Source organism: Mesoplodon mirus (assembly GCF_964341445.2).
Source record: "Mesoplodon mirus genome assembly, chromosome: 19".
In the NCBI taxonomy this organism is placed as follows: domain Eukaryota; kingdom Metazoa; phylum Chordata; class Mammalia; order Artiodactyla; family Ziphiidae; genus Mesoplodon; species Mesoplodon mirus.
In genome coordinates, this window is record NC_138995.1 from 26720144 (window position 1) to 26746240 (window position 26097).

Sequence of the window (26097 nt, forward strand, 5' to 3'; positions counted from 1 at the left end):
TGAGCAATTGCTCTCTGCTTACAGAGAACTTACTGAAGCCATTTGGGGCTGTGGCCTGTTATGGCAACTGCCTCCCTGTGGCCTCCAGGTAGGCTGAGTTCCTTTTGACCTGAAAGAATATAATACAATAGGAGAATGACTTAAACAAAAGTTAGAGCCAGCAATGTCCCACTTTGCCACTTGAGCAAATGTTCCATGTGTCATTTTTATTAATGCTATCAGGAAGAAACGGATTTCACTGGCCATGAGTGGGGAGCTTAAGTGTCTTTTTCTGGAGGTGCTGCTAGCGCTGTGGGAAATTACATTTGCACCCTGGGCTTCCTGCATTGATGGGATGTATTTATTTCCTCCTGGAACACAAGTAAATAACTCTGGAGGGAAACCAAGAAGTTCAGGCTTCCAGGACCACCCTTGTTTATTCCCTAGATGTACAGAGAATCCATCGGTTGGAAATTGGCCAGCTGTGAGAGGTACACGTGATTTAAATACTGATAGTTTAAGCGGTCTTGGCCCACGACGGTTATCACATAATGCACACAGTTGTCAGGAATGCCATGTGGTGTAACACAAGAGGATGCTGCAACCCGGAGCTATGCAATCTGGCAGCGCTGGAGATAAGCGTCTACTGTCTCTCGAAGTTAACAAATATATTTCTGTGTGTGTGTGTGTGTGTGTGTCTATTCAGGTTTAAATGATTTAGTTGATAAAGATAGTTTTCATTGAATTACTCTGGGCTCACATATCCTGCCTCCCCTGCTTTCTCAAGATGAATCCAATCTTAAAAGATACAACTGTTTTATGCACCATTTATGTGGAAAATCTGACCTGTAGGCCATCCGTGCCAGTTAATTAATTTTCCTTTGCTCACCAGGCAGCTGTCACAGAGGCAGAGCTGTCTCGTTTTTTGCCTAAAATAGTGTAGGGAAGGGTTCTTCAAATTAGAATGCAAGACGTCACTCAGAGCTAGCCCCTAAGGGGAAAAAACCGAGAGGTTGGAAAGTACTCTCAGCCTCCTGTCTCCCTTCCTTCCCATTTGCTTACATGCCCACTTTCTCTCACAGTCCTTAGATTAAAAATTTCATATAATAACGTCTCCTCCACCCACCTATCAAAAAGGGCTACTTTCCATTTACACATTCATGCGTTCTGTCAGTCTGTCAATCAGACAGGCATCTGTTCATCTGTCCATTCTGTCATTTATTCATTCATCCATTCAGCCATTAAACTCTCATTTTTCTACTTCTCTATGCAAAGGACCATTCTGAGCTGCTGCTTCTTGCCCACGTAGTACCTGTGTATACTTTATTCACAGCGTTTCCAGAAACAGACAGTTTAGACACAGTGCCGTGTCTGTCTTCCAAGCTCTTTCCCTTCCCTCCCTGAGCCCTTGCTCTTGCCTCTGCCTGGAACACTCCTTCCCTCATTCCTCTGATCTGTCTCCTCCTTTCCTTTAGGTCTCAGCTTAAATGCCACCTCCTCAGAAGTCTAAAATACCCTCTCATTATACTCCCTCTCAATACCCTGATTTCTTTATTTCTTCACAGTACTTATCACTATATGTAATTATTTTTTGTATGTCTTTGCTTTTTTTATCTTTATTCCCACTTGGCTGCTAGCTCCACAAAAGCAGGCACCGAGGTGGCTTTCACTTTTGAATGCCTAGAACCTACAGTACATTGCACAAAATTGTTAGTAAATATGGTTAGTGATCAAAGGATGAACATTTTTATCTTTGCATCTCCAGCTAATAATTCAAGATTCTGCATGTAATAGGTGCTTGGTAAATGCTGGCTGCTCAGAAATGAATGGATTCTACCAAATACAGACTGTGAATTGAAAATGTCTGGAGATGAGTCCATTTCTATTTTCCATTTTCTTTGACACTAATGTCTCTGTCTCCCCCGTCTCTCTCTCTCTCTGTCTCTCTCTCTAGCTCTGTCTCTGTGTCTCTCTCTCTAATTTTGTTGTCTGAGATCCTTTGGAGCCATCTGAGGTTCTAAGTGCTATCCTGAAGCCATCCTGGGCAAGATGGATAATGCTGTCTCAGCAAAGTATAAACCATGAAAACACAACCAGCTGAACTCTTAACACTTTTCATGATGGCTTCACATTTACATTAAAAATGTGGGTGAGAATGGACAAAATGTATAATTTTAAGCTGGAAGTCACTCACCCGCTTACTTTTTTTTTTTTATTCTATTTAGTTATTTTTGGCTTCACTGGGTCTTCGCTGCTGCGTGCAGGCTTTCTCTAGTTGCGGCGAGTGGGGGCTTCTCTCCGTTGCCGTGCGCAGGCTTCTCATCGCGGTGGCTTCTCTTGTTGTGGAGCACGGGCTCCAGGCGCCCAGGCTTCAGCAGTTGTGGCACACGGGCTCTAGAGTGCAGGCTCAGTAGTTGTGGCGCACGGGCTTAGTTGCTCTATGGCATGTGGGATCTTCCCAGACCAGGGCTCAAACCTGTGTCCCCTGCATTGGCAGGCGGATTCTTAACCACTGCGCCACCAGGGAAGCCCCCACCCGCTTACTTTTGAAATATTGCTTCAATTGGGCTGAGAAGGAAAGTTTGACAGAAAAAGAATTATGCAAAGTGTGAGTGGAGAACTTGCCCTGAAAGCTTAACTCTCCAATGTACACACCATGGAACATTTAGCAGTCCCCCTTCTTCATTGCCCATTAAAATAACCTGTGGTTCTTGAGTAATGGACCTAAACTAGGCTCCAAAAATGCAGAAAGTGTTGCTCATCTTCTGAGGGAGAATATTAAACAGAACTGAACAAAGAGGATGACAGAAGCCTCGGGAGCCATTGGGAGTAATGGGCAATGCCTTTCTGCTCCATTCCGAAACTCCCCATGTTGTTTGAGCTCAGGAGAGAGGAACCAACAGAGCACCTAATTGTTAACACATTTCCCTCATAAAAATAAATGATATCTATAGAGATCTAACATACAGTATATTTAATATAGACAATAACTTGTGCTATAAGTATGTAATGTGATAAATACTTTTCCAACAGCAAAATATTGTGTATTACAATATACAAATGTATCAAAGTAACACACTGTATACCTTAAATTTGCACAATGTTATATGTCAATTTTATCCAATGGAAAAAAGAGAAAAAAAATAAGATTACATCACAATAGGCAAAAACTGAAAGCCACCTAAATGTCCATCACCTGGCATATGGATAGGCAAAACATGGTCTGTTTATACAGTGGAATAATACTCAGTAATAAAAAGGAACGAACTACCGACACATGCTTCAGCATGAATGAATCTCAAAAATGTTATGCGAAGTGAAAGAAGCCATACACTGGAGACCAAATATTGTGTAATTCCATTTATATGACATCTCCAGAAATGGCAAATTTACAGAGACAGAAGGTAAATTAGTGGTTGTAGGGGCTGGAAGTATGAATGGGGATTAATTATAAATGGGTATGAAGGGACTTCCCTGGTGGCGCAGTGGTTAAGAATCCACCTGCCAATGCAGGGGACGTGGGTTCAATGCCTGGTCCAGGAAGATCCCACATGCTGCGGAGCTACTGAGCCTGCGCTCTAGAGCCCGTGAGCCACAACTACTGAGCCCTCGTGCCACAACTACTGAAGCCCACGTGCATAGAGCCCGTGCTCCGCAACAAGAGAAGCCACTGCAATGAGAAGCACACGCACTGCGACAGAGCAGCCCCCGCTCGCCGCAACTAGAGAAAGCCCAAGCGCAGCAACAAAGACCCAATGCAGCCAAAAATAAATAAATAAAAATTAAAAATTAATTATATAAATAAATAATAAATGGGTATGAAGAATCTTGTTGGGGGAGTAAAAATGTTCTAAAACTGATTTAAGGTGATAGCAATGGCAAGTTACTGAAAAATCACTGAATTGCACTCTTGAAGTGGGTGAATTTTATGATACATAAAATATGCCTCAATAAAGTTGTTTTTAAAATTTAAGATTATATTTTATGCAATAGCACTGCATGCTTAGCTTAAATTACTGCTCCTTTGATAATAAAACACAATTAATTATTACCTACATTTTTTTACATATTTTTAAAGTTAAACTTGTCTCTGAAAAATAAAATTGAGCAAGTTTTTTCCAGAATATTAATTCTAAAAAAAATAATTGCCTAATGTAAATGCTGAAAAACACTGTTTCTGAACCAAAGTTTTTTCTGGGAGATTTTAAATAATGAAGTGTAGAGCTTTTTTCCTTCAAAATGAAATATTTTGTCCTTTAGTTTGGTTCATTTCACTTGATTTCAGAGATTCTAATTTCCTCTGGGCTAATGGGAGTGGTCAGGTTTTTGTACATCTTCTCAAAGGGAATTAAATTTGCAATTATTCCTAGCACACCACAGACTTTTGCAAACCCGTGTTTCGTGCAGTCTTCAGATCCCTGTTGCAATTAGCATATTTTCAAGGTGAAGTGCAGATGTCAAATTAATGTGGAAGGCATCAGGATTGCTGAAGGGCCCAGGTCAATTGGTATTGGTCTAATTGGAGGACATGAGTCTTTCCTATTAAAAGGGTCCAGGGACTGACATCAGAAACAGGCAAGGTCCTTCATATGTGAGCAAGGGCGGGGGAAGAAGAAGAAACTGGAAACACAAAAGAGGACTTGCTTTTACAGAGAAAGTTAGGATTCAGAAAAGAGAGTGAAATCACAAGGAGAATTTTATTATTACTTCTATTTAGTTACTGTTACTTGGGGGGGTTGTTTTTTGTTTTGTTTTGTTTTGGCCACACTTTGGCATATGGGATCTTAGTTCCCTGACCAGGGATCGAACCCGCACCCCCTGCAGTGGAAGCTCAGAGTCTTAACCACTGGACCGCCAGGGAAGTCCCCAATTACTGTTACGTGCCAGGCATTTTACATGCATTATTTACATTACACCAGGTAAGTCTGACAAAAACTCCCTTGGTAAATTATTGTTCTTATTCTGCAGAAGAGAAAAGTGAAGCCCAGAAAGATGCAATCATTTGCAGTAAATGATTTTTGAGCACTTACTATATGTCAAGAACATTTTTAATGTTTTTCTTGTTATCAAATTTACCTCTCACAATAACCCATAAGGTAGATATTATTACCTGCATGTTATGGATGAGGGAATTGAGGCAAAGGGAATTTAAGAAACATGCCCCGGGTCCCACAGTTAGTGAACTTCACAGGCACTGACTCCAAAACTGGTCCAGCTGCAGGTAAAGCATCAAACTTCTCAAGAGCTTGTGAAAGGCTATGGACTCTCAGACCCCCAACCTTGCTGTTCTCCAAATACAGATCTTTCCTTCAGACCTGTTTATTTTTTTCCCAAGTTGGGCTGCATGGAGCCATTGAGTGAAGAGGAAAGGAGAGAATTATACAGTCTTGAGTTTTTAAAGAGCATCTCTGTTTACTGTTGTATCCATTAGGGGTTTTATGAGATGTCATTTGAATAGAAGAAGCTCTGAAATTATCAAGAAACAACAATTTTAAAGCCAATATAACAATTACATCTTCTTGAGGGTGATTTCCTTTCACTTCAAGACAGAAATAAAAGGAAATGTACTCAGGGCATTAGATCTGGGATTAAGTCCTGAGTCTGACCCATACCAGTTGCGTATGATTTGATATATCCATCTCTTCAATCTTCAGTTTCTTCATCAGTCAAAAGGGAATGATAGTTGTTTATCTTGCCAATGTTACAAGGAGGTTACGAGGGTAAAGTGAGATAATCTATAACAAAGTGCTCTGTATCCTATAAAATAGTCCTGAAACAGTAAGAACACATACAAGTGATTCATGGAATCAGTTCTTTGGCATTGTGCCAGGTAAGCTCCTTTACATGGATTATCTTCCATAAATCCCACAATTGTTCTAAGCAATAGGTACCACATTATCCGTATTTAATAGATAAGAAAGCTAAGGCTTACAGAGGTTAAGCAATTCACCCTGGTGTTGGAACCAGGAAAGTGACAGCACTTCTAGAATCTAGAATCAGAAACAGCTTTAGATTCACTTTTTTAATCACTGTTTTTTAAAGATGCATATTAATGTCACCTTTTTTCAGTATTTCGAAGTGAAACTGATCATTCCTACTTCTGTTCTCTGTGACATATTTGCACTCCTTTTATAGAATCTAATCACAGTCTTTCTTGCATTCAGAATGATGTGGGTTTTGCCTAACCCTCATCAAGCAAAATGCCTAGAAGGCAGGACTGCATCTGTGCCCTCCAAAACTCCTAGCATCTAGAACAGTGAGTGCCCCATAAGAAGGCATTCCCTTCTCCATAACTTCCCTACAGGTAGAATTTAACCTCTTCACACTGAAATCCACACTGGGCTCCTTGTCACTCCATGGCAAGTTCTGCCTGGATTCTCTGGACTTGTGCCATTACAAAAAACTTTACATATAGTTAAAATGGGAAAATAATCACAATAACTACAATAACAACAGTGGCTAATACTTATGGAGCACTTGCTGGGTCTGAGCCTGTGCAGAGTCCCTTATATGTGTCACCTCATTTAAACTTTACAACAAGCCTGGTCTCAACCACCCCCTTCTGCATTGTACAGACAAGGAAACTGAGACTTACAGGCCAGAGAGCTAAGAATGTGATAGAGTCCATTTAGAACTAAGGGTTGCTGACCCTACAGCCTTAACACTTTACCCACAGACTTCACTGCGGTCCTTTTCTGGAATTCTCCTTGCAAAATTCTCTTCATTCTTTTTTTTTTTTGCTCCGGACGCACAGGCTCAGCGGCCATGGCCCACGGGCCCAGCCGCTCCGCAGCACATGGGATCCTCCCAGACCGGGGCACGAACCCGTATCCCCTGCATCGGCAGGCAGACTCTCAACCACTGCGCCACCAGGGAGGCCCTCTCTTCATTCTTTTAGACACACTTAATATGCCGGCTCCTTGCTGAAACCTCCCCCTTCTCTCAGCTGTTCCCATCCATTCTCAACCTCCTACCATTCATTCTATCCCTATACATACTTTCATTTTTAGTCATTGTCTTTTCTGTCCACTTGATTGTAATATCCCGTTTCATGACTGCATTTCTCACAGCACACAGCCTCTAGACATACAGTGTCTAGCATAGCGTAGACATTAGTATTAAGTTCTGAATTCTCCATGCGCCATTCATTCATTCATTTATAATTCAGTAGATTTGCTATATAAGAGGCCAGCTATACTATCTTTTCCCTAGCTCCCAGAGCAATGTCTCTTGGTTATGTCAAACAGAGCTGTCTTAATTATTTGACTCATCTTTCAACTGTTGGTTATTGAAAAACCTGTGGAGGGAAAGTCTCCACAGGATTTCTGACATATTTTGACAAAGTGAAGGACAGGGCCTGAGTCCATGCCAGGGCCCTAGAATAAGGTGACTGTAACCAATTTTATACAACTGTGTTTTCATCAGATCATGGAAGTGGTTGGGATTTTAAAAGACTGAACAATTTCCCAAATTTGTCTGCTCAACATTTACTTTCTAATCTTAGAGACACATTCCAAAAGCAGACTCTGTAAGGAGAAAGAGGTAGGGGGCAGGAGAAATATAGCCACCGGGGATCACTGCTGGGCACCTTCCATCTACCAACCCTATTCTTGGTGTTCAGCTTATGTTATTACCACATACGCATCTCACAAAAACTCTAGGAAACACCTGTTAAAATTTCCCTGAGTCTTGTGATTCTATAAGCCATCTCTTCCCATTAGAACAGTGCTTTTCAATATTTTAAAGTGTATGGATACATTTAGGGGAAAAAGCATACTCAATAAATGTATGTATGAGGGATCTGCATTTTGTGTTAGTCATTCAACATATTTTTGAGATGTTACCAGTTACTGAACACTGTACACCTGAACATTGTTGTAGGTAAAAGGAATAAAACAAGGAACAAAATAGACAAGACCCCTGATATTATGAAACCTATATTATAGGGCTTCCCTGGTGGCACAGTGGTTGAGAGTCCACCTGCTGATGCAGGGGACGCGGGTTCGTGCCCCGGTCCGGGAAGATCCCACATGCCGCGGAGCGGCTGGGCCAGTGAGACATGGCCACTGAGCCTGCGCGTCCGGAGCCTGTGCTCCACAACGGGAGAGGCCACAACAGTGAGAGGACCGCGTACCGCAAAAAAAAAAAAAAAAAAAAAAAAAAAAAACCTATATTATAAAAGGAAGATAAAATCCCTTGTTTGGTGATAGGGTTGGGGTTGGAAGCTGAAAATAGACCAAGATTTTCAACAATGAGCAAGAGGTTTTTTTTCTATAGAATTAATATTTCCATATCAATTATAATATCCTGGAATATGTCCTCTCTATATAATACAGACCATTTAAATATAGTGGGTAATATATATACACATATATAGTTCTCTCTACATATGTATGTGTACATATATATTACATATATACTGTGTGTGTGTGTGTATATATATATATATAGAGAGAGAGAGAGAGAGAGAGAAAGCGCTTTGATAACTTTTTGTCAATGTTATGGACTGAATATTTATTTGTGTCCCCCACCAAAATTCATCTATTGAAGCCCTAACTCCCAATGTGATGGTATTTGAAGGCGGGACCTTTGGGAGGTAATTAGGTTTAGATGAAATCATGAGGATGGGGCTCCCATTATGGGATTAATGTCCTTATAAGAGGAGGAAAAGGGACAAAGGTCTCCTTTCCTCTCTCTCCACCATGTGAGGACATAGCAAGAAGGCAGCCATCTGCAAACCTGGAAGACAGCCCTCGTCAAGAATCAAATCTGCTGGCATCTTGATCTTGGACTTTCCAACCTGAAACTTTTGTTGTTTAAGCCACCCAGTACTATGATATTTTGGTAGTATACCATTATGGTATATGGTATTTGTTATAGCAGCTCAAGCTGACTAAGACAGTCAGGGAAATGCAGAATTAATTTAAAAAAAAATTAAAAAGATGTATCCAGTAACACATTTTTATAACTTTTTATTTTGAGGTAATTTCAAATGTATGGAAAAGACATAAGTATAGTAAAAAGAAGTTCTGTGTACTTTCACAAAGATTCACCAGTGGTTAATATACAATCCCCAACTGGAATTGTGAAAATGTATATTTTATATATATATATATATATATATATATATAAATTAAATATTGCAATATATAATGCAATGCAGTGTGTGTGTGTGTGTGTGTGTGTGTGCAATGCTTGATACTGATGATCCTGGACTGTGTGTGTGTACACACTATAAAGGGCATTATTGAGACTACTGGTGAAGTTTTGAATAAGATTTGTAAATTAGTTAATAGTATAAATTAGAAAATAAGATTTATCGTTGTACTGTGGTTATATAAGAAAATGTCCTTGTGCTTAGAAAATACATACTGACTTATTAAAGGGGAATCTTGCCTGCAACCTATTTGCAATGAGTTCAATAACACTTTAACTGATGTCAATTTATATTTCCAGCCTACACTGCTTCCCTGATACCCAGACTCATATTTTCAATTGCCCACCCAACACTCAGCTTGAACATCTCATTAACCTCAAACTCAACATGCTCAAAACCAAGCTCCTCCTCTTACTGACCTTCTTCCCTCCCCAAACATTCTCCCCTAGTCTTCCCCTTCTTAGAAAATGGGACCTCCATCCTCCCTGTCGTTCAGTAGTTGAAGTAATACTTAATCCGCTTTTGTGTTCACATTCCGCATTTCTACCTTCAAAACATAACCAGAAACTGTCCCCATATGACTAGCTCCTCCACCACAAGTACCTTTCTCTCTTCAGGGATTTCCGCAGTAACTCCGGAAATATTCTCCCTGCTTCCACACTCCACCCAGAATTCCCACACAGAAGCCAGAGAGATCGGAGCAGAATACAAGTCAGCTCATGTTACTCTTCTATTCAAAACCTTCCAATGGTTTTCTACCCTACTCAGACTAAAAGTCAAACATTAAAGTGAGCTACATGACTCTGCGTGATCTGGCCTCAATTTACTTTTCTGATGTCATCTTCTGTAACTCCCCCGCCCTTTTCACTTCATTCCAGGCACAGTGACATCCTTGTGAGGTCTCTCCCCAGTTGCCCCATGGCTGATTCCCTCCCTTCCTGCAGGTCTCTGCTCAAAAGTTACCCTCTCAGAGGAGTGAGCCCTATCCCTGTACCTTTCAGTACAAAAGAGCAAACCCCACTTGCCATCACTTCCTGTCCTCACTCTGTTTTATTTTTCCCTGTAGAATGTTTCACCAACTATCATGCTAAAGCTTTACTTATTAAACAATTTATTGTCAGTCTCACTCCATCAGAATATAAACTTCATGAGGGCTTGGGCTTTGTCGTATGGTCTTTGTTCATATAAGTGCTCAGTAAGTTGCTGAATGGTTCAAGGAACATTAGAGTCACAGTAACATCTACGTATATTTTGGGAAGAAGAAACACAGACATGTAGAAGATTCATTCAGTCTGCAGACACTTTTCTGTGTCATTAATGAATTCTGGGGCCTCTAGTATTACCTCTAAAGCTAATAAAAAGAAAGATGTATCAGAGAAAGCTTTGCACTAAGATTGATGAGACCTCATTTCTAGTCTTGGCTCTGGACTTGAAAAACACATTTAACCTTAGTTTCACCATAAGTAAAACCAGAGATCTGGGACTTTCTAGGATCCTTTCCGGCTCGGGCTGTGTGATTCTGGGTGCTACCCACTGCTTTTGAAATCCTCAAAGAAGCACATGTGGCTTATTGACATAAGAACAGATTTGCAAGTTTAAAAGCTTCATATATAAGCATTAAGAAATTCACTTTGGGTTCTCAAAAGGTGGTATTTGAAAACCTGCTGCTTTTACTAATTATGGTTATTCAGACTTTTCATTATTATTATACAGAATAATAATTGTCATCACTTACTAAGTGCAAACATTTTAGGAACTTAGTTAAAAGGGGAAAAATGTGTAATTACAGGGTGAGGATATCTGCATAAATTGATGGATTTCAGGCGTATATTAAGGTAGCAATGCATTATAAAGCCAGGAAGGTTTTCTCTTGATTTGCACGTATTCTTTATTTACTTTTAATATAGTTAATTTTTTTGATAGCACAATCTTTTCTCCTTTGCTCAGCCTCCTGGCTGCCCATCTCAGCCACTGGAAGACTTATTTGGAGCTAACTTATCTTGACATAATCGTGCAATTGTGGAGGATGGCTGACCTGTGTCTAAATTCTGGTTCGGCCATTCATTTATTTGTGTCCTAAAATAAGCTTCCCACTTTCTCTTAACTTTAAGGGTTTTCCTTTTTTTTAATGGAAATAACAAAAGCCAACCTGGAAAAAGAAAAGCCAATCTGTTAAGGGAACTTTTGTAAGACAATAAAATAAATTTGTAAAGCACTTGGCATACACATACACTTGCTAGCTTCCTTCTTCTTCTCCCTTTTCCATCTCTGTGGCCTCAGAGAAACAACTCCCATGGAGAGAACATGGAAATGTTCCATGAGAAAAGTTCTCCACTCTTGCAAAGGAGAAATGACTTCCGAATCCCTTTTACATCCTGACCCTCTTTTAAAAAACCCAAATGCCCCATTTTCCATGCTAATACTTCTCCACAAAAATTTGCTTAATTATAAACCCAGCAAAAAGAACATTTTTTTCAGAGCACAAACTTGTTAAAATGTGTGTGTCTGCATGTATCCATCCATTTCTATTCTCTTCAAAACAAAAGCAACAAGCTAGTACCCAATGGGCTGGAAAATGGCCCACATATGTGTTTCCTTTACTCTGCAGTACTTTAATTTTAATTTTTTTTCCATTTACATTCTTATTCTTAAAATATTATTACATATGAAATTCTGAATTTCTGCTTTATTCTGAAACATCAAAAGATCTGATAAACGCAGATTAAGCCCTTGCATATATGACCAAATGATTTTTGACAAGGATGCCAAGACCATTCAATGTGTAAAGGACAGTCTTTTCAACAAATGGTGTTGGGAAAACTAGATACCATATGCAAAAGAATGAATTTGACCCTAACCTTACACCATATACAAAATTAACTCGAGGGATTTCCCAGGTGGCACAGTAGTTAAGAATCCACCTGCCAATGCAGGGGACACGGGTTCGAGCCCTGGTCCAGGAAGATCCCACATGCTGCAGAGCAACTAAGCCCGTGTGCCACAACTACTGAGCCGGCATGCCACAACGACTGAAGCCCACACCTAGAGCCCGTGCTCTGCAACAGGAGAAACCACCATAATGAGAAGCCCGCGCACCACAACAAAGAGTAGCCCCCACTCAGCACAACTGGAGAAAGACCGTGTGCAGCAACAAAGACCCAACACAGCCAAAAATAAATTAATTAATTTTAAAAAATTAACTCAAAATAGATCAAAGACTTAAACTTAAGAGTTAAAACTTTAGGGCTTCCCCGGTGGCGCAGTGGTTGACAGTCCGCCTGCCAATGCAGGGGACACGGGTTCGTGCCCCGATCCCGGAAGATCCCACATGCCGCGGCGCGGCTGGGCCTGCGAGCCATGGCCGCGGAGCCTGTGCGTCCGGAGCCTGTGCTCCGCAACGGGAGAGGCCACAGCAGTGAGAGGCCCGCGTACAGCAAAAAAAAAAAAAAGAGTTAAAACTTTAACACTCTTAGAAGAAAACAGGGGGAAAGCTTCTTGACATGGAGTTTGACAATGATTTCTTGGACATGATGCCAAAAGCACAGGAAACAAAGTAAAAATAGTTAAACTGGACTACCTCAAAATTATGAACTTCTGTGCATCAAAGGACACAAACAACAGAGTGAAAATGCATCCAATGGAATGGGAGAAATCATGTATCTGAAAAGGAGTTAACATCCAGACTATATAAAGAAATTCCACAACTCAACAAAAAATAACCCAAATAAAAAAACAGGCAAAGGACTTAAGTAGACATTTTTCCAAGGAAGACACAGCCAATAAGCACATGAAAAGATGCTCAACATCATTAATCACTAGGGAAATGCAAATCAAAACCACAATGGAATATCACCTTACACCCATTAGTATGACTACTACCAAAAAAAAAGAGAAAATAACAAGTTCTGGCCAGGATTTGGGGAAATTGGAACCCTTGTGCACTATTGGTGGGAATGTAAAATGGCGCAGCCACTATGGAAAACAATCTGCTCGTTCCTCAGAAAATATTAAAAATAGAATTGCCATATGATCAAGCAATTCCACTTCTGGGTACATACCCAAAATAATTAAAAACAGAGTCTCAAAGAGATGGGTGTACATCCGTATTCATAGCAGCATTATTCATAATAGCCAAAAGGTAGAAGCAACCCAAGTGTCCATTGACAGATGAATGGATAAACAAAATGTGATATATACATACAATGGAACATTATTCAGCCTTATAAAGGAAGGAAATTCTGACACATGGTACAACATATACTTTGAGAACAATATGCTTATTGAAATAAGCTGGTCACAAAACTACAAATACTGTATAATTCCACTTACATGAAGTACCAAGAGCACTCAAATTCACAGGGACAGGAAATAGAAGGGTGATTGCTAGGACTTGAAAGAAGGAGAAATGGGAGTTGTTTAATGGGTATAGAGTTTCAGTTTTGCAAGATGAAAAGAGTTCTGGCTATTAGTTGCACAATAATGTGAATGTACTTAATCTACTAAACTGTACACTTAAAAATGGTTAAGATGGTAACTTTTATGTATGTGTAGTTTATCAAAATTTTTCTTTAATTTTCTTAAATCAAAAAAGAAAATCCGGGCTTCCCTCGTGGTGCAGTGGTTGAGAGTCCGCCTGCCGATGCAGGGGACACGGGTTCGTGCCCCGGTCCGGGAAGATCCCACATGCCGCGGAGCAGCTGGGCCCGTGAGCCATGGCCGCTGAGCCTGCGCGTCTGGAGCCTGTGCTCCGCAACGGGAGAGGCCACAACAGTGAGAGGCCCACGTATCGCAAAAAAAAAAAAAAAAAAAAAAAAAATCCACTCCTTGACACTGTTCCTGGATTCTCAATTAGGAGAGGGGTTTTCCTTTTATAATGGATTGACAATGGTTTGTTTGTGACAGGCTGGTTGTTCAAACTGGACAGTAGCAGGCATTTTTAAAGCAACTATACTCAGGTAGTTTCAAGTTCCCTGAAATTATAGGTCACTAGTACTCATTACAGATGTTTAAAGAAGTTCATCAGTCCCTGGAAAAATCAGCAGACAGCTTAGCTTGGGAAAATTGTTTGACTTGTACATGTAAAAATGGGTGTTTGGGGGACTTCCCTGGTGGCACAGAGGTTAAAAATCCACCTGCCAATGCAGGGGACACTGGTCCGGGAAGATCCCACATGCCATGGAGCAACTAAGCCCGTGCGCTACAACTACTAAGCCTGTGCTCTAGAGCCCACGTGCTGCAACTACTGAAGCCCGCATGCCTAGAGCCCGTGTTCCACAACAAGAGAAGCCACTGCAACGAGAAGCCCACGCACCGCAACAAAGAGTAGCCCCCGCTCGCCACAACTAGAGAAAGCCCGCGTGCAGCAATGAGGACCCAACACAGCCAAAAAGCAAAACAAAAAAAGGGTGTTTGGGAAGTAACCTGGTATAATCACAGCTGAAAGATGTTGAGCAGTAGCTGTCACATTCTTTGGTGTTTGCAAAAACTTCCGGAGAACTGCATGCATTATGTCCTTTGTGAATGCTTTATATACATCTCCAAAATAAACGTTCCCTTTCATAAGTGGGGTATCCAATCTCCAAAGTAATTTATGTGCATAAAACTGTTTTAAGACAACAAAAACAGATATAAAATTTCCATTTTCCTGATTCAATTTTGCAATGAAGAATTATTTAGTGGGTGGGAAATTAGGCAAGTCTTTTCCTTTGGCACTAATGACACAGCAGGAATATATAAATAGGGTAGCAGGCAGCGGAATCCCCCACATGCTCAAAAGGTGCCAGGGAAACCATCTACGCTTAACAAGGCCCTTTGCCTGATTTTCCCTGGCTTTTTTCCCTTATTAGAATGTCACCATGTTAATCTGTCTTCACTATAGAGGCCGCCTCTTTTATCCCTCTCTCCAGCTCAGGCGTTCCATCAAAGCTAATATCAAATCATCACACTGTACACCTTACCTATGTACAGTCTTTACTCATCAATTCTACTTCAATAAAGCTGTGGAGTGGGCAGTTAATAATCCAGAGTGTCGCTGAGTAAAACTATTCCATAGCAGGCTTTTCTTTAATTGTAAATGCTGAAGCTTTCAACTTCATAATTAAGTAAAAGCTGATTGTAATTAATGCCTTCTTCTAAGGAAAACTAAGAAAACACACACTTGATCAATCTAACGGAAACATAATCTGGGTCCAAAAATTGAGTCAGAACAAGCACCAATTGGAAACAAAGCCTTCACTATGCAACACATTTTCTGGGAAGCTCTCAGAATATTTTTTTTTAGAAAATCTGCTTTCCTCAACTGAGAGGAAAAATGCTCATATACACAAAATGCTGAATATAATCTCAAAGTGATATGGACTCCCATTCATGATCTATGGATCTCCTTGAATTCTAGATTAAGGAAGTCTGCTGCTCCACTTTCTGCAGATCGAACAATTTGCAAGTAGAGTCACATATATCATCAAAGAGGGCTTTTTTTTAATGTGTTAAACTGTATTTTAATGTGCTAAATTATAGGGCAACCAGCACATCCCCTTCCCCAAAGGTGTTCTTTAAAACAAAACTCTTAAAATGTTTTATCCTGATATACATACCTGACTAACATTACATTCACATGGAATACAGGTTGGGGGTGTACAGGGTGAAGTCATCTAAATATGAGCACTTTACCAAATCCCTCTATTTCCTAACTGCAAATTATGTGAGCTGTGTGTGTGTGTTTGTGGATTTTAATTTACTTCTTTGGCTAGTGACTTTGAGTTAATTATTGGAAGATAATAAAGCCTAAATAAAACTCTAACCAAGTTACTAGATGACTTGATTCCATGTTGCCAAACTGTGCTAAGTTACTACAATAGCATACAATGCGAGAGACACTTTCTCTTTCCCTTTCTTGAACCTTGAACTGGGTGTTGAAAACTTACCCTGTGTTTGAGCAGTTGAACTTTCCGTGTAACGCTTGCAAACATTCCCTCTTTCCTTTCTGCATTCTCCGCTAGACTATACTTTTTTTTTTTCTTTTTTTTTGTGGTACACGGGCCTCTCACTGTTGTGGCCTCTCCCATTGCACAGCACAGGCTCCGGATGCGCAGGCTCAGCGGCCATGGCTCATGGGCCCAGCCGCTCCGCGGCATGTGGGATCTTCCCGGACCGGGGCACGAACCTGTGTCCCCTGCATCGGCAGGCGGACTCTCAACCACTGTGCCACCAGGGAAGCCCTAGACTATACATTTTATGAGGGCTCCGTCGTGCCTACCTTGCAGACAGTGCTTGACACAAAGCAAGTGTTCAATTTTAATGATGCGTTTGGATGTCACAGTACAGCAGTTACTGTTTAGTCTCCTGCTGAACACCACGTGCGTGATGTCAGTAGGTTAGAAACTGGTTTCCTCAGAGCCGTGGGGTTCAGGCAGAGGTGGAAAAGGAAACAGAATTGCTAAGAAGTCAGCCATGTAGTAGGTGGGTTCCATCCCCACTCCCCCTCCCCGCTCCAATCAGATCATCTCTGCTTTAATCTGGGCTTTTACAGAAATATTGTCAGAATGAAGAATTTCAGCCTCGAGCAAACAAACAGAAGTTTAAGAAGTCCTAGAACACTTCAGACTCCATAGCTGAATTTTGGTGACATTAAATTCAATATTTCCTAACACTTTTTTCTTTTCTATGGATTGACCAATAAGTTGACAACTGAAAAGTGTAACTATTTTGTATTCAGTTCCTTCAGATTCAAGAAATATATCCCCCAGCCGAATGTAAATCGATGAAGTTAGAACACACCCTCACACCACACACAAAAATAAACTCAAAATGGCTTAGAGGGGAGAGCAGGGGTGATGGGTGGCCGACGGGGATGAATTGGGAGATTGGGATTGACATATACACACACTAATATGTATAAAATAGATAACTAATAAGAACCTGCTGTATAAAAAATAGATAAAATAAAATTCAAAAAAAATAAACTAAATAAACTCAAAATGGCTTAGAGACCTAAACATAAGACATGGCACCATAAAACTCCTAGAAGAGAACTTAGGCAAAACATTCTCTGACATAAATCGTACCAATGTTTTCTTAGGTCAGTCTCCCAAGACAATAGAAATTTAAAAAATAAACAAATGGGACCTAGTCAAACTTGCTAGCTTTTGCACAGCAAAGGAAACCATAAACAGAATGAAAAGACAACCTGTGAAATGGGAGAAAATATTTGTAAATGATGCAACTGACAAGGGATTAATCTCCAAAATATACAAACAGCTCATACAACTCAACAACAACAAAAAACAAACAACCCAATCAAAAAATGGGCAGAAGATTTAAATAGACATTTCTCCAAAGAAGACATACAGAAGGCCAACAGGCACATGAAAAGATGCTCAACATCGTTAATTATTAGAGAAATGTAAATCAAAACTACAATGAGGTACCACCTCATACCAGTCAGAATGGCCATCATTAAAAAGTCTACAAATAACAAATGCTGGAGAAGGTGTGGAGCAAAGGGAACCCTCCTATACTGTTGGTGGGAATGTAAGTTGGTGCAGCTGCTGTGGAAAACAGTATGGAAGTTCCTCAGAAAACTAAAAATAGAATTGCCATATGATCTAGCAATCCCACTCCTGGACATATATCCAGACAAAACTATAACTCAAAAAGATGTATGCACCCCTCTGTCCATAGCAGCACTATTCACAATAGCCAAGACATGGAAACAACCTAAATGTCTGTCGACAGATGAATGGATAAAGATGTGGTACATATATACAATGGTCATATAGTACATATATACTACTCAGCCATAAAAAAGAATGAAATAATGCCATTTGCAGCAACATGGATGGACCTAGAGATTATCATACTAAGTGAAGTAAGTCAGAAAGAGAAAGACAAATACCATATGATATCACTTATGTGTGGAACCTAAAATATGACACAAATGAACTCATCTACGAAACAGAAACAGATTCACAGACGTAGAGAACAGACTTGTGGTTGCCAAGGGGGAGGGGAGGTGGGGGAGAGATGGATTGAGAGTTTGGGGTTAGCAGATACAAACTATTACATATAGAATGGATAGCAACAAAGTCCTAATAGTTCCCTATAGCACAGGGAACTATATCCAATATCCTATGATAAACCATAATGGAAAGGAATTTTAAAAAAAGAATGTATGTATGTACATATGTATATGTATATGTATAACTGAATCACTTTGCTGACAGCAGAAATTAACACAACATTGTAAAATAACTATACTTCAATTAAAAAAAAGAAAGAAATATGTTCTCATGTTCTTTCAAAGGAGATAAAATTTTCAGATGTGCCAGAAGTTTCAAACGAACATTATATTTTTCATGGAAATTCATTTTATATTATTAAAATGTATTAGGATGTGACTCTACTTCTCCCTGGGTATGTCTGAATGAACTCAGCATATGTTAGGAGCCTATTTATGGTGTAGGAATAACATGTGTAATAAAGTATGGTAGAACAGTCAGAAACTTTTAAGAGTAACAACAGAGTTATCATTTTGCACTTGGGAATGCCAAAATTTATGTAACAAAAGTACAGCATCCTTTTTGTAATTTTATAAGATGTGTTTTGTTATTAATCGATTTATCAGCAATAAGATTATAAGTAGATCACATCATCAGAAAATCCACAAACAACAAATGCTGGAGAGGGTGTGGAGAAAAGGGAACCCTCTTGCACTATTGGTGGGAATGTAAACTGGTAGCCACTGTGGAGAACAGTATGGAGGGGAGGTTACTTAAAAAACTAAAAATAGAACTACCTTATGACCTAGCAATCCCACTACTGGGCAAATACCCAGAGAAAACCATAATTCAAAAAGACACATGCACCCCAATGTTCACTGTAGCACTATTTACAATAGCCAGGTCATGGAAGCAACCTAAATGTCCATCATCGGATGAATGGATAAAGAAGATGTGGCACATATATACAATGGAATATTACTCAGCCATAAAAAGAAATGAAACTGAGCTATTTGTAATGAGGTGGATAGACCTAGAGTCTGTCATACAGAGTGAAGTAAGTCAGAAAGAGAAAGACAAATACCGTATGCTAACACATATATACGGAATTTAAAAAAAAAAATGTCATGAAGAACCTAGGAGTAAAACGGGAATAAAGACACAGACCTACTTGAGAATGGACTTGAGGATATGGGGAGGGGGAAGGGTAAGCTGTGACAAAGCGAAAGAGAGGCATGGACATATATACACTACCAAACGTAAGGTAGATAGATAGTGGGAAGCAGCCGCAGAGCACAGGGAGATCAGCTTGGTGTTTTGTGACCGCCTGGAGGGGTGGGATGGGGAGGGTGGGAGGGAGGGAGATGCATGAGGGAAGGGATGTGGGAACAGATGTATATGTATGACTGATTCACTTTGTTATAAAGCAGAAACTAATAAAAAAAAATTAAAAAATTAAAAAATTAAAAAATTAAAAAAGATTAAAAAAAATTAAAAAAAAAGAAACTACCATACTACTCTGATTGCTGACTATAACTTTAACTAGTGTCCGGGCTTTGGCTTTCACTCTGGGATGGGAGGCTTTAGGGTTTTGGACAAAGGAGTGTCACGACTTGACCTAAGTCCTCAGTGCAGCGATCAGAACAGTCTGTAGGAGAGCAAGTGTGTGAGATGACGTGGCTTGGACCAGGGAGGTGGAGGTAGATGTGATGAGGTGTGGCTACGTTATGAATATATTTTGAAAGTAGAGCCCACAGTATTCTCTGGGATTTGTGGGATGTGAGAGCAGGCAGTCTAGAATTTGGAGAGAGTACCCCAGGTGATTCTGAGAGAGGACCACGCTTTGCACAACAATGATGCAATGACATATTTTTTTACTTTTTCATTTCTCATTAGAAACTGACAAATTTCTTGGCACGTTGATGGTCTTAGTAACTTTTTTTAATGGAAACACATTCAATGAGGACATTTTCAGAAAAAAACTTATAAGCAAAATCATGCCAGGTCTTAATACTAATCCACATGTTTCCTTGTCAGTAACAAGGTGTATATTTTAAAAATATTTATTAAATAAACAAATCCTCATACTCTTTTTTTTTGGCTATGTTGGGTCTTCATTGCGGTGCACAGGCTTCTCATTGAGGTGGCTTCTCTTGTTGCAGAGCATGGGCTCTAGGTGCACGGGCTCAGTAGTTGTGGCTCTTGGGCTCTAGAGCACAAGCTCAGTAGTTGTGGTGCACAGGCTTAGTTGCTCCGTGGCATGTGGGATCTTCCCGGACCAGGCATCGAACCCGTGACCCCTGCATTGGCAGGCGGATTCTTAACTACTGTGCCACCAGGGAGGTCCAAACCCTCAAACTCTATTTTCACAATCTGAGCCAGCCTTCTCTAATGTAGGTAAACCCACAGCCACAGAGTAGAGAATATTTTTGGAAAGAGTCTGATGTCTCCAAACTGTGTGAATGAGACTCAGGAAATCTGAAAGCTTGGTTTTTATTAGCACCAAACTTCCCATTGATAAAGGGGTTTATAGAACATTGAAGCAAAGGCTTCCCTCTTTCTTGAGGAATTATCAGAAGGTATGTCCCTACATTAATAATCTCTCCACTATTCTTCTTTTTCTCTTTAGTCTGTGCCCATGGCATGTATGATGTCAGCAGCCACAAGCTATTCTGAATGATGAGAACTGGTTTTCAGTAACCTACAATGCAACTGTTTGTTTGTCTCTCTTCCTATGGAGATCTAGAGGCATTTATTAAACACACACACACACACACACACACACACATCACTATGACACTGACTTAGTTTACTAAAAATAATAAAGTATTTTACAAAATTAGTTTCAACTCAAAATGAGTTAAAGCAATTAGGAAAAATAATAGTATCACCAATACTCCAACTCAAATATTCAGTTTCCAAGAGTTCTTTAACCCGTCCTACCCCTCATCAGCACCTGTTGTAAATACCAGGTCACAGTACATTTGGATGTCTTACTTGGAAAACTAATAAGTCCTCACCAAAGTCTTGGTCTTAAAGAAGCAAGAGAGAATAGGAATAAATAGTCACCTCCAAATCAGTCGTCCTTTGACTTCAGAAAATCCCATGGTCTTAGAAGCTTCAAAGTCAGAATCAGTTCCATTCACCACTCTTAAAAAGACTGATCTCTGAGAGAGAAAAATTGAGGGTTATTTGGTTATTGAATTTTCTCATTCACTCAAATATATACATAAAGTATCTGTTTTGTATCAGGCACTGTTCTATATACTGCAGTAGTGAGGGAACAGAGAAAGAAAAAAGAAAAGAATCAAGTCCCTGCCCTCACAAAGTTTACATTCCACATTGATTCCAAGTAACTTCAATCAAATATCATGCTAAATTTTTCAAGAGTTTCCTTTTGGTTTTCCATAGTCTCTCCCAAGTAACTGAATATCTACTTTTCTGGGAAAAAAAAAAAAAAAGCTATGCTTTCTTCCACTTGGCCAGCACAGATAGTTCAAGATCATAGAAAGAGACATAGTGCTTATTTATAACTATAAATGCAAACACATAAATGTAGATATCAAATATATATACAAAATGTTGATATACATACACATACAAGGTAAGAGTCTAATGGAGCAATTAAAAGTTGGGATTTGAAGTTCAAAAACACATGTTCCAGTCTTGATGCTATCACTTAACTAAGCCATTATATCTCAGGTAAGTTTACTATCTCTTTTTTTTTTTTTTTTTTTTTTTTTTTGCGGTATGCGGGCCTCTCACTGTTGTGGCCTCTCCCGTTGCGGAGCACAGGCTCCGGATGCGCAGGCCCAGCGGCCATGGCTCACGGGCTCAGCCGCTCCGCGGCATATGGGATCCTCCCAGACCGGGGCACGAACCCGTATCCCCTGCATCGGCAGGCGGACTCTCAACCACTGCGCCACCAGGGAGGCCCCAAGTTTACTATCTCTTTAAATCTCAGTTCCTCACCTGTAAAGCTGGAATAATAATACATACATACATAATTGGACTAATGCGATGATTAAATATGAGAATGTATACTAAAGCACGTATTCCAGTGGCTGGCACCAAGTTCATATCTAATACTCATTATCACTGTATTTCTATTACTTCCATGTATCATAGATGGAAATTAAGAATCCTGTCAGCAAAATCTCAATCATGTTTTCTGATTGTTAAAAAACTATCATTCATAGTCACTGGGGCATTTCTTCCCTAAGTTTCTGCAGAAACTCGGTTTCTAAAATTTGATATCAAAAACTGGCAGAAATTCAACTGAATGTCCCACTGCAGGCCTCCAAAACACATCTACATCCGAATCTGTTTCACTTGATTTCCCAAAGTAGGTCACTGGCATATGACACCCTTTACTGTTGTATAAAGAAAAGCATCAAAACTGCCATTGCTTTTGCATAAATGTATTTTTTTCTTCTCTTCTCTTTTAGCATTTTTTTCTTCTCTTTCTTTAGATCTAGCCTTAACAGAATCTATTTAGGAAGATTTTTCTTTTTCCAAAAGCATGATAAGGCAAGTGAAAACATCGCTACTAGATGACCCTGAACATAATTTCAACTTTTTATATTATTCTGGACCATCCTTTGCAAGGATGGTCCCATCCCTCCCTAAGGAGAATCCTAAAAAGGAAGTGGAAGTGGATTTGCCAGTGTAAAATGGCATCTAGTTAGCAGCCCACATATTAATATCTCAAAATATGCCATTGTAATACCTACAAAGACTCAGTAAGACATCAGAACTCAAAGGAAGCCTGGAAAATGAGACAGACAACCAAGCCATTACCAGAATCTGTTTTTGTCTTTATGATATCATGGAGTTATTTTTTCAGGAACTTAGATAGTGCTATTCACCCTAAACGATGGTAGCTCCAAATGTCTTGAATGTAGTGTTTCTATTGTTTATGATGCTTCACAATGGACCACTTCTCAGTTCTCTGGTTATTAGCTCTAGTTTCACTTCCTGCCTTACCTTTCACCAGCCCACACTGTTCTATATTACATTCCACTTTCAGCTAGAAAAAAAATGTCTAAGGGAAAACAGATAAATACTCCTGTTAAATACCAAAGTTTATTAAGTAAAAACAAAAATGCTCATGGCTGCATTTTTTTCCCAGTTTAAAATTCATGGACTTTGTGACATATTGCCCCTAATGGAATAGAGTCATCTCTTACTATTCCAAATTCTTGGAACTCTTTGCTAAGTCTGCTTACTGGGAAAATATGTTGTCATTTTATTACATTTAAAAAAATGTAGAGTTTTGGCAACATTGACTGGATCATGAATAGAAATACTCCATTTCTATTTTGCATATGATAGAACTCACTCCGGTTGGATCATTTAACTACGGGAAAAATTTCAAATTGTGGACTAGACACATGTGCATCAGAAACTTATGGGCTAGGGTGGTCATTAACAATTCAGGTTCCAAGTTCCCACCCACAGATGTTCTAATCCTGTAGGTCTGGGGTCAAACCTGACATCTTGAAATCGGAGAACATTTCTCCAGTGATTAAAGGATTTGGTGAAAAGCCCACTTTTCCATATGTACAAACTCAACTTTACCTACATCTTTCTACACTTAGCCTGTACATACACTTTTCTAAATACACTTTCCTTTTACCTAAAATAAGTTGGAAAGAACTGGGTTAGATTTTTCAAAGAAAGCCAATTATTGCTCTGCAAAGTGAAGGTAGTGTCAGTTTCATTGTAGCAGGTGTTTTATAAGCTGATAAAGTCTAGGAAGATATGCATATGATCAATCCTTTGAAGGTGGTTTCAAGAGAAATAGGGGGCTTACAAGATTTTTCACTTTCAAGATAGAATATAGATGAAATCCCCTAGGACATCATCCTATTAATGTAATTACACAGATACAGGCATTGAAAGAAGTATCAGGTTGATTAAAAATGACAGTGAGAGAGCTGGCAAGTGCAAGTAGAGATTTCCAAGCTGACAAAATCAGAACCAAACAGCATACATTTAGGTTAGAATAAATCTTGCTGAAGGATGCAACCCTCCCTAAAGAGAATCCTAAAAAGGAAGTGGGAGTGGATTTGTCAGTGTAAAATGGCATCTAGTTAGCAGTCCACATATTAATATCTCAAAATATGCCATTGTAATACCTACAAAGACTAGTAAGACATCAGAACTCAAAGGAAACCTGGAAAATGAGACAGACAACCAAGCCATTAGCAGAATCTGTAAGAAATCCCAACAATAACAAGCCAAGAGAGCTGAAATGAGACACCCTACAAATGATCTCATAGCAAACACACCACCCGGAAGATAACTGGAAGAGGTTTGGAATCTCTATTTATTATTTATCTCTGATTCAGTGACTCAGGAACCATGCTCAGTTATAAAATGAGGCAGCTGTCCCTATCCTGGGAGACTCGCTTTCCTCTGTTTACGCCTTAGTCCCTTCCAAGTGCCTCCCACTCAAAATATATTGGAGGATTTTAAACCTAAGAAAAGCAACAAGGCTAAAAAGATGATACAATACGTTTAAGATGGTGTAAAAGACTCAAATAGAAATGTTAAGTAAGGTATAAATCAGAAAGAACCTTTAAAAGTAATGTGTACAAGAGGCTGTAGTCTTTCAGAATTTTTCGTGAATCCATATGTTCAGGTATGGGGCAATGTGAGCAGAAGTCTGTCTGAATTCAACGAAGCTGCAGTAGATGAATGGCTATGGGCAATGGAAATCAGCCAAGAGCTATGAACATTAGCCTTCCCTCCTGCCCTCACTCTGTGATAAAAACAAATAGGAAAACCTAGCAGACAGACTTTTTCAGTTGGCATTAGTGGTCGGTGTTCTGAGTAGATTGTCCTATAATGTAGAATGGACTGAATCATGTTTAAGAACAGTATTTTTAAATCAACTTTATTGAGGTATAATTTGCTTTAAACAAAATGTACCCGCACAACCCCAGAGACGGGCATGAGACGCTAAGGCTGCTGCTGACGCCACCAAGAAGCCTGTGTGCGAGCACAGGTCACTATCCACACCTCCCCTCCCGGGAGCCTGTGCAGTCCGCCACTGCGAGGGTCCCGTGATCCAGGGACAACTTCCCCAGGATAACGCACGGCACACCTCAGGCTGGTGCAACATCGCGAAGGCCTCTGCTGACGCAGGCTTGCCCCGCACTCCATACCCCTGCCTCCCCCCAGCCTGAGTGAGTCAGAGCCACCCAATCAGCTGCTCTTTTAACCCAGTCCTGTCTGAGCAAACAACAGATGCCCTCAGGCAACCTACACGCAGAGGCGGGGCCAAATCCAAAGCTGAACCCCGGGAGCTGTGCGAACAAAGAGGAAGGGAAACTCTCCCAGCAGCCTCAGAAGCAGCGGATTAAACCTCCACAATCAACTTGATGTACCCTGCATCTGTGGAATACCTGAATAGACAATGAATCATCCCAAACTGAGGAGGTGGACTTTGGGAGCAAGGATATATATATACATTTTGCCTTGTTCTGTTTTTGTGAGGGTGTATGTGTATGCTTCTGTGTGTGACTTTGGCTGTATAGCTTTGCTTTTACCATTTATCCTAGAGTTCGGTCTGTCCATTTTTTTTTTTTTTTACTTAAAAAAAATTTTTTTAAGAATTATTTTTTATTTTAATAACTATTTTATTTTATTGTATTGTATTTTATTTTCTTTCTTTCTTTTTCTCCATTTTATTTTGAGCCGTGTGGATGACAGGCTCTTGGTGCTCCAGCCTGGCATCAGGGCTGTGCCTCTGAGGTGGCAGAGCCAAGTTCAGGACATTGGTCCACAAGAAACCTCCCAGCTCCACGTAATATCAAACGGCGAAAATCTCCCAGAGATCTCCATCTCAACACCAACACCCAGCTTCACTCAACAACCAGCAAGCTACAGTGCTGGACACCCTATGCCAAACAACTAGCAAGACAGGAACACAAACCCACACATAAGCAGAGAGGCTGC

At 40.0% G+C, this 26097-nt stretch overlaps 1 long non-coding RNA gene across 3 annotated transcripts in view; it reads right to left on the reverse strand.

Moving 5' to 3' along the window:
- Nucleotides 1–26097, reverse strand: part of LOC309795236 — a 304805-nt gene that overhangs the window by 240232 nt on the left and 38476 nt on the right. For all 3 annotated transcript variants that reach the window (XR_014292229.1, XR_014292230.1, XR_014292231.1), the window contains exon 3: nucleotides 21202–21299. This is a non-coding gene — a long non-coding RNA (uncharacterized lncRNA). The remainder of the gene's footprint in view (nucleotides 1–21201; nucleotides 21300–26097) is intronic.